Consider the following 10478-nt stretch of genomic DNA (forward strand, 5'->3'; position numbering starts at 1 on the left):
TTTTTTTGAACTATAGAAATATATGGAATGCAAAAAAAAAACAACAGAAACAACGTTTCACGTACTAAAAAATTAGAACTAAATTTAATACTTAATAAATTAATTGTAAAAGGGAAAGTAATAATGTATTCGGCACGTCGAATATTTATACCCTTGAAGACACCTTCGTTTTGCAGATATGTGAGAATAGTGCAGGCATTGACACCATGAAAGGGGTACAATTAAACTTACAAATGCCGAGTTTGGGTAAGATATCATATTTTACATTATTTTTGACTATTCGTTTCTATGGCAGCTATAGTAGTCTGAGTCGGCCGGTTCCAAATCATGTACTGCCTGCAACAGAAAGATGGACCTATGCACAGTTGCAAGAGAATTTCCAGACAAGTTCACAAAGAATTGAACAGACAGACGGACTTGGCTATTTCAACTCGGTGATGCTGAACTATAATATATATATATACTTTATGAGGACGGAGATGTCTTCTATGCGATACACATTCCTAGAGAATATTTTAGTAGTTCTCTGAAGCATTGCTTGTTTATTTATTTGAAACAATTGTTGGTATGTTTGATGTGCGCTATAAGTAATCATAGCATTATATATAATCTCTTAAGAAAGCTAGCGCAGAAAAACTTTAGTTTTTGATGTTTCGATTTTCCTCAACTATTTTCACAAATTATCGCAGTTTGTGCTGTTCTAGGTTAGTGTTTTGATTCATGGTACACTTAACTAATCGCCCATCGTTAGTTAGAGAGTAACACCAATTCAGAGAGCTAAGCTTTAAGTATTTGCAGCATGAAAGGCGCCTTCCCATAAGCCCCACCGCCTGCCAAATCACTTGAATGCTATTCTTGGCCAAATGCATTTGTAGCTCAGGTTACGTTCGGGCTTCACCCACTCGACAGCGTAATTTAATGTGCGTCTATGAACGCTTTTGGCCATGATTTGGCGTAATCATTTAATCAGAGATATCAGGCAACACCTGCCGCAGTTGGGCAGCTAGCTAGCTGCAACTTGGCTCCTGCAGCGGCAATAAACAGATAAAGTAGGAGTCGATGGGAGACGCTTCCTGTTCGAGAAGGTAGCCAGAGCATGGCAAGGCTTATTGGGCTTGGGTTGCCTGCCGCATGGCTTAAATCAAACTTGATGCTGCAGTTAAAGTCAATGCTTCTGGTGCTGCCACAACAGTTGCAAGTGCTGCTGGCGCAAAAAATTAATTAAGTTGACTTCTGGCACTGGCAAAGCCAGAACGCCGGGCTGGTTGGCAAGCGGAAGTCGTCTGTTTTCCATTTTTTGTTGTTGTTATATTTGGTTTGCCGTTGCATTTTAACCGAGTGTGTGGAAATTATGAAAAATGAACGCGCAAACGGAACGACAACTAACGAGCACTCCACGCAGTTGCCGGCGCCAATAACAACAACAACATTTCCATGCTACATCAGACGCACATGTTGCAAGTACAATTGCTGCGTAGGTGTACATACTCAAATATTTTGCACATAATTGATGAATTGTTTAAGCGCGCTTGATAAATGAAACTTCTCGACTACAAATAGTTGTTCAGCAGCTATGTGTGTGCGTGTGAGGTCAGACCCTAACAAAAATGCTCCACTAATCAGTCATTAAAGAGCCGCCCCATTCACACACACCTTAAATGCCACAGTCTGGTATGCACCTCAATAATGCTGAAATGTCAACTGTCTGGGGTTATCAACGACTTTCGTATCTGTATCTGCGCTTTGTTGCCAACAACAACGTTAAATTCTGTCCACTAAAGTGTCACCGACAATTGGGCACAATATGACGACTGACAGTTGAAATTGATTTTGGTAAACGCTTAGCCTTAGATTACAAACCATTAACCGGCTGTCTATGGGCCATATACAGGGGCTTGGCTCGCCTCAAATCCCCCAAGACAGTTTCACTCTGCGTCTTGGTTTGCGTACTTTTTGTTGCAGCTTCATGACTGGCACGAAACTTCTTACAGATTCGAATATATATACATATATAAGAAATTTAATAACAAATAAAAAACTATAAAAATATAAAAATAATTGCTGCATTTCAAGGTAATTTTGTAAGATTACATGATATTACAATTTTTTGCAAAAATATTTTAACGACAAAAATGATTAGGAAGTATATTTTAAGATTTCAAATTATTAAGGTTAACTTTAAGGTTCACTTTCAGCTGTTAAATATAATATATTCGAGAGACGTGGATATGTATTAAAAATAAGAGAGAAAATATTTGTTTCTCTACATATTAAAAATCGCGAAAAACGTTGTTATGAAACTTTTTGGTTTACCATTCAATAGGCCTCAACCTCTTTTTCAAAGATCTTTGTTCACAATTTTTTAAAATTTATTCCTCCTTGTTGGAAATGTGGGTCAAAGATGTGGTAGATGACGTTTCGAGCTAAAATTCCTTTCCAAGGATCTATGTTAACAATCATTAAGGACTTGTTCCACATTCTTAAAAATCTTTAAGAAAAAATATTTTTAATTCGTGCCATTAAAAATTTAACTAAATTTATGAACGTTCTTATACCCTGAACCCAATAAAAATGGGTATAAGTGTATATTGTATTTGTGCAAAATGCAAATGTATGTAACAGGCAGAAGGAAGCATGTCCGAGACTAGAGACTTGAAATGTAGGTGCTCCTAGTGCCTGCGCAGATCGAGATTGTTTCCGATAATCGATAACTTACTTCGTTTGTAAGCAATCGATATAAATCGATTTCGATATCCTGTTTTTTGGGCAATTTTGGTAAATGATAAAAGCTACAGTCACCAAAGTTGACATATTGCGTCTAAAATATATGCATTTGATGTTGGAAGAAGAGGGTTCAGTATATCGCCTAGTCGGGATCTCCCTACTAGAACCTCTTACTTGTTATTTTATTAGTTTGTTTTTCTTTGCAGGAAACAAGCGTACTTTAGGCTTGCCTTTGATTGGAACACGTCAGTTGTTTCTTACTAAGCTAAACTAATTCATTCATATACTTTCAAATATTATAAGTTAATGAGAACTAAACAAATTTGCAGAATTAATCAGAATTGTGTAGTAACTTGTGACAGTTTCAATATAATTTCTCAATAACAAATCTATTTCATCTGGTCAAGGCTCTTCATTTTTCACCTATTTGACCTATGATTGCATTGCTAATATACATATTTATATATATATATATATATATATATATATATATAAATTAATCGTACATATTGATAACACAACCATGCGCTACATTTCTTGGAATTGAGACATGAGCAACCTATTTAAAGGCGCTGTTTGTCAAGTCGGTGACATTCGATAAGCGCGAGAAATAAATTTATACTGAGGGAATATGTTCTTCAATTGTGAAGTGTTTGCGATTTTAATAGCTATTTTAACTTTAACAGACTCTTTGATCGGACATGAATTAGTGAGTAAATAAGGCTAACGTGAATTGATAACATAATTTACAAATTTTTTTCAGTGTTGCAAGTCAAGTGACCAAAATGATAAAATATGCAGTGCATATACCTATCGAATCATAAAGCCAATGCTTGAGTATTTTGCAAAGATCAATAATGAAATCGAAATAAAAAACAAGAAAATAAATGAATTGGAACAAATTGTCGAAATTAATTCAATAACTCTCAAAAACAACGAACTACATTTAACAAAACTACATGACAAATCTGTGATATGTGAAATGGAACTGCAGAATTTAACAGCCCAAGGCGCAAATTTAAGAGATAGTTTCAATATTAAAGAGGCAGAGGTCTTCCAAGCACTGTCCAACCTAACTTTATGCGAAAAGAATTGTAATGAAATCGAAATAAAAAACAAGAAAATAGCTGAATTGGAACAAATTGTCGAAACTAATACAATAACTCTCATAAACAATAAACAACAATTAGCAAAACTAAATGACAAATCTGAAATATGTGAAACGGAGTTGCAGAATTTAACAATGCAAAACTCAAATTTAAAAGATAGTGTTAATATTAAAGAGGCAGAGGTCTTCCAAACACAGTCAAACCTAACTTTATGCGAAAAGAATGTCTCTGATAAAGATGTGGAACTTAACAGCCTTAAAGAGAAATTAGTTGAATACAAACAAAAACTTGAGCATCTCCCGAAAAGTTGTGTTGATTTTAAGAACTATTCGGGAATTCTAGCATTAAAAGTTGAAGGCTTGGACCCGTTTGACGGGTCGTGCGATTCGAATCTGGCGGGATCAGGGTGGACCGTAATACAACGCCGCATTGACGGAAAAGTCAACTTCTATCGACCATGGGAGGATTACAAGAATGGCTTCGGAAACGTCAATGAAGAATTCTGGTTTGGGCTTGAAAGGCTACACAGAATTACGAGCGCACAGAGATACGAACTATACATTCAACTAGTGGATCAAGAAAATGAAACGCGTTTTGCCAGATATGATGATTTTCGAATTGGAAGTGAGCAAGAGAAATACAAGTTGATTTCAATTGGCGAATTTAGTGGAAATGCCGGCGATTCCATGAAACTGCACAAAGGACGTCATTTTTCAACCTACGATAGCGATAATGATGATTATAAAAGCGGGAATTGTGCTTCGACAGAAAAAGGTAGCTGGTGGTATTTTTACTGCGCGGATAGGTAAATCAATTATTAAATTATGTTATTACTATTTATAATGCTTAATATTTTCAATAAATGTTTTAGCAACCCAAACGGTAAAAGGTTCGACTGTAACGTCGAAGACACGAATGAGCTAGAAACAACTGGGTGTATTTACTGGCAGAATTGGCATGGCCGGAGTCACTCCATAAAAAATGTCCAAATGATGATACGACCATTTGAATCTATCTAGTCTATTAATTAACAAGTTTCTTTGAAGAAAATATAAGAAATATACAATACATTTGTTTAAATGCTTTTAATTGCATGAACATTTATATAAGTTTTGCAAAAACTATTAATGTTAAAGTTACGCAACAAGAGAAACAATGCATATACATATTTTTATATTTCGAAGTAAGAGTGCTCTAGTCGGTAGTGCCTGGTACTTAATTTGAGTATAGAAATTATCTATATATATATAATGCTAAAACCCTTATGTGCAATTCAATTTTTCCCTAATTATGATAGAATCTATTTGAACAGGCATAGATAGAAGAGCAAGCAACAATACCCAAATTCTGTATCAGTTGTCTATTAAGCCCTTTTCAGTTAAATTCTTTCACACTTAAATATAGACCATGTTTGATACTTTACAAACTTTATATGATATCGTAAATCAAATCGAAAAGCTTAGCCCTCAAAGTGCTTTCGCTTGTTGCATGTTGGATCTTATCGCTTAGGATAGTAGTTTGATGGGCTTTGCTAGTGTCGCTTGGCGGCAGACCGCAATTCATTCACGAAAGTAAAATTTGTAATAAAAATTAAAATTAAACTCAAATTCGATTTTTATGATGGACGCAACGCGTTGGGACCACAAAAATTGCAGCTAGCTGACAACAAGCCACAATATTGTTGGAAGGTAAAATGATTTTAAAGCCTATCATTAACATTATCAGTTGGATATAAAATGGGCATAGAGTCATAGATAAAAGCAAAATAGATGGAGGCATGGCAACTGGGAGGTCGACAAACACTTTTTTAACTTTCCTTTGACGCCCCAGCGAGTAAAAGAGTTGATTTTTTTTATGGACTCAAATTAAACGCGATTTGTGCGTTCGACAAATGTTTTTGTTGCGGTTATTGCTGTTGTTGTTGTGGCTGTTGCTGTTGTTGTTATTGCTGTCTGTTGATTTGTTTAATTAAAAGTAAAACCAGGTTAAGCATTGAGCAAAAGCGCAGCATGAGCTGTTTTGTGTTGGCTTTGAGGGGACCTAGCCAAAATCTTAGCTGCGACTGCTATCAAAATCGCGTAAATCTCAGGCCTACATAGGGCTGGGCCATCAAATAAAAGTTCATTAGTTGCGCATAAAAAGCAAAAAAATCCGACTACAAATAAAAGAAAAAACAAATAAATAAATGAGCACATACAAGCGATTTGGAAATTCAGGTATGAAAGTGTTGCTTAATTTGTAACTACAATTTAGCTCAGTTTTATTGTCAGCTCCACAGCTGCAAATTGCCTGCCTGGCAAACAGAATTTAGCAACGCGAATTGACGTAGCTCAAGGCGAGTGTTTGACCAATGTTTTTGCCGGGCTAAGCCAGCTGCCAAAAAATTATGCTCGCTGCCAGTTGGCCAATAACTAACTGAAAGCAACGTCTCGGTTTCGGCCAAATCCAATTTGAAATGCGTGTCACCCTCACCGGGCCTGGAACGAAATGCCAGCAGGACAAACGCAGAGCGTGAAAATCCTTTTGGGGCACCAACACACACAAACACAGACACAGGCACACCTTAGGAGGTGCGTGTTGGAAAATTTAAAGTGTGAAAATTGCTTATGTCTCGACACTCGCATCTGCAATATGTGTGTCTAACAAAAGTGTGAAAAACACAAAAAAAGTCCACAATCATAGAAATTCCTATACAATTTTTGACTATGCGCTGCCAATTTCCTAATGGGATTAAATCGACTAAAAATAAAAGGTGCAACAGCTTTTTTTTATTTGAAGTAGCTTGGCTAATTCGTTGGGATTTATGATATGATACTAAAGAAATAACAGTATTAAATATATTTACTAATACTTATAACGCTAAAAATAATTATTGCTATTTTTTAGCAATTATAAAATTTTGAATGCATCAAATATATTTTTATACTTTTCTTACGCATTAAGATATTCAAGTATATATTTTTCAAATCACTTCTAAAATCGTGAATAGATCAAAATAAAAGATTTTTAAAGATTTTATATTTTATTTAATATTTTTAAGTGTGGTTTTCAAGTGAATTACTTTATAACCTCCACTAGTTGAATGCAGTTTTATATTTTTTTAGTTGCCTTTGAAAGCGTGTTTCGGCCATTCAAAAATGGGTCACGTCGTGGCCGTGCGACTGCTTCAATCGCATTTCATTATTAAATAAGAATATCAACAAAAAAAAAAAACAACAACAAATTGTTATTACTGTTTTTATTATGGCGGTCAGGTAAACGCCAGAGATGCGGACCACACCTTCAGCACGTTTTGATGTTATTGTATGGCCAAAAGCACAAAAACCAAATTAAAAAGGAGAAAAAAAAAAAAAAACAAAAAAATAAATACTTAACAAAGCGCTGAAAATGTATTAAACTATTCATAATTCACACAGAGCAAATGTTAATGAATACTCCCCGTTGCGTTAATGAGTCAAAGCGCTGAAATTATTTGCATTCACTTTTCAGCACTCAATGAAACTGAATGGAATTAATTTTCATGCCACACGAAAGTTTATAAATCAGCACAAAATGCGCGACGCGGACGGGTTCAACAAAAACAAACTATAAATTTTCATATGCAGCTGCAACAAAAATTGTAAAGAAAAGAAAAAGTAAAAAAAAAAAGCTAAAATTAATTGGAGTCAAAAATTATAAAATAAATAAAACTTAGACCGAAAACTAAACTTTTTTTGTAATACGCTGCCAACTAATGGAAAATCGAAAATATATATAAATATACATATATATATATCACGCACGAAAACCCATATGTGGGCTTTATGCAATTTGAAGACCACACACCCCCTCACCAACACACATATGCAACTCACATATGTGCCAAGTGGTGCAGTTGGCCATGTGGAAAACTGGTTAACGCTGCAATATTAATAAAATTGTATAAAAAATGTACATTTTTTATAAGTGCAGAGCATAGATTGCGATGTTCATTAAAAGCCAACGGCAACTACAGAAACCTAATTCTTTTTTTTTTCACATCCAATAATTGAGCATAATTGAAGGCTGCGATTTGTTTTAAATGAGTTTATTTATAAATATTGCACAGTGAATACCAATTTAAATATGTTATGAATCTGTTTTATTAGGTTTGATTGGATTAAAAACTTTTTATCAAATAGAAATTAAAACCCTTGAAACTTTTGATTTAAAAAGAATATAAATAATTGAGCAAAAAGGTATTTTATTAACGAAACTTTTAAAAACATTAAAAAAGAAAGCGAGATTAACGTTAATACTTAAGACAATATTACAAATGTTTAAGAATATATTAATTTGATTTAATTTAAAAGTGTCGATCTAACTTTGCACTCATTAAATTTGCCTCAATGCAATTATCCTCTGTGAAAATTTCTTACGCGCTTTTAACCTTATATTGAGAAATATCATATGTAATATTATAAGCCACATAATTTAATGTTTATTTGTGCACTTAAACGCGTATGCATTTAATTTGGTTCGATGTGCCAATTCCGATAGCTAGGTCCATTTAATATTCATTGGAAGTCTGTTGTGTTGGGCAATAAAAATATTTTAATAAAAAAGAAAAAACTGCAATTTGGCCAGATGCAAAAACAGAACAACAACAAAAACTCCATTTGGTCTGGCATAATTTCCTGTTGGGCGAAAAACGCAAAATTTATGAGCACACAATTGTGTGAGGCCAAATAGCACAGATACCAAAAACCAAAAACATGATCAATTATACTGCGAAATACGAGAAAAATTGCTGGCCTAAACAAATAAAGGTGGTCGGGATGTGTGAAGGGGGTCGGGGCCTGTGTTAAGCAGTGGGCAGAAGGGGTTGGCTGCTTGGTTAACTGAGTTGCATTTGTTTAGATTGCGAATTGCGGGCGCGGCTCATGTGAGTAATTCATTTATGCCATTGGCTGTAGTTGCTGCTGGCCGGCTGATTAATCGCGGCTAGTTACGAGCGGCAATTGCAAAATTAGCCATAGATAGCGCACAAAACTGGAAAAGTAAGAAACAAAAAAAAAAAAAAAACAAACTTGGCCAACGAACAGCGACTGCCACAGTTTTCAACACCTACGTGAGGCAACTGCCAACTGGCAACAGGCAACAGCCGAACCATGTGAAACAATTATGCAAATGTGCTCAGTGCGAAACAATGCGGAGAAATCATTGCGAGTCGCAAATTAATTACCAACTACAATATGTATCCTAACAAAACATGAAGCTTGCCTCACGTGGGCGCGGGGGCAGGTGTAGCTGAGGCACCTTGTGTTCTGTTACGCTAATGAGACAATTGCCATTGTTGCTGCACACACTCACTTTCAAATGTGCGCTTCGGCTTGTCATTAAGATGCAGCTTAGTTTAGTTTGCGAGTTGTCACAGTCTGGCCCCGCCTTTACCTTTAACGCCCCCTTCCTGTACTTCCTGGCCAAGCAACATGTGGGATTGCAAGCACAACTGCTTACAACTTGCAACATGTTGACGTGAGCGCTGACTGACCCAATTCTCAGCAATAGCATTGTCATCGCTTGTGGTAATGTGACATAAGTTGCAGGCAATTACACTGTCCAACAAAATAATAAGTTACAGAACATGAACGTATGGACCATGAGTTTGACATCAGCTGATATATAACTTAGAAAAACGTACAAAGATGTTATTAAAATTATGAATAATGTTTAACTAGGGAATAATGAAAGATGCAATAGATGCTAAATACAATTTTTTTAAAAATAATCTTCAATTTATAAAACTCAATTGATTCCTGTTATTATATCAAATATATATAATTGTTTCCTCATTAATTTTCAAGCGAATAAATGTGTACGAATTTTTTTTAAAAGAGGCTTCTTCTAGGACGACTTCATATTGGACAAAGTTAAATAACAAAGCAAAGATTCAATTGAAATAAAATTAGAAATCAATTCTGTAAATCCCAAAAACTTTGCTGACCAGTGTCTATTTTAGCGTGTTTATAATAATAATGACTGTCTCTCTGCCTGTTTTTCTATCTGGTCTATGTTTGCATCTTAATTTGTAAAATGTCTTGCAGCAAAAGTGTTGCTGCTCTCACTGTTATTGTTGTTGTAAATTGACTTGCCACATTGCCTGACTGTCTGGCTTAGTTAGCCAACTGTCATCATTATTTTGCCAATATGCATTTAGCGTTTTTTATGAACATGCGTGCTGAGGTTGAGGCATCGATTTCAGCATTTTAGCTTTTGGTTAGAGAGAGAGAGTGAGGGAGAGAGAGAGAGAGAGACGGAGCGAGTGAGAGAGGGGGAGGGAGAAGCAGCGGCAGTCTAATCGGCATCTCATATTGTTGCCTGCTGCTGCATGTGGCACGCAATTGTTATTGTCTGTGGCATATCCTTGGCCATTGAACTTGCCTGTGAGTGGTTGGAGCATTGAGTGTTGAGCCGTTCGTGACAGTCGCCCCGTAGCTCATAGTCAAAGTCGTCATCAATGCTTGTTTATATTTCGTAGACATTCTTCCGTTTTTCGAGGCCTTTTTGGTCAGCAATTGACGTCGCTTGACGTCTTAATTTTTGTGGCTGCTGCGGCGACGTCGCGTCGTCAAGTTGCCAAAGCACTTGTAGTGAAAAACTTCATCACAACGTCTTGAGGCAAAG

The 10478-nt window shown here is 35.7% G+C and overlaps 1 long non-coding RNA gene across 1 annotated transcript; it reads left to right on the plus strand.

Annotated features, from left to right (window-relative positions):
* The first annotated feature begins 3324 nt into the window (after nt 1-3324).
* On the plus strand, nt 3325-4878 carry LOC116651265 (uncharacterized). The gene is made up of 3 exons (XR_011416908.1): nt 3325-3433; nt 3488-4638; nt 4705-4878. It is a non-coding gene; the product is annotated as an uncharacterized lncRNA (long non-coding RNA).
* The last annotated feature ends 5600 nt before the right edge of the window (nt 4879-10478 follow it).

This window comes from Drosophila virilis, chromosome 5 (assembly GCF_030788295.1).
Source record: "Drosophila virilis strain 15010-1051.87 chromosome 5, Dvir_AGI_RSII-ME, whole genome shotgun sequence".
NCBI classification, from domain to species: Eukaryota; Metazoa; Arthropoda; class Insecta; order Diptera; family Drosophilidae; genus Drosophila; species Drosophila virilis.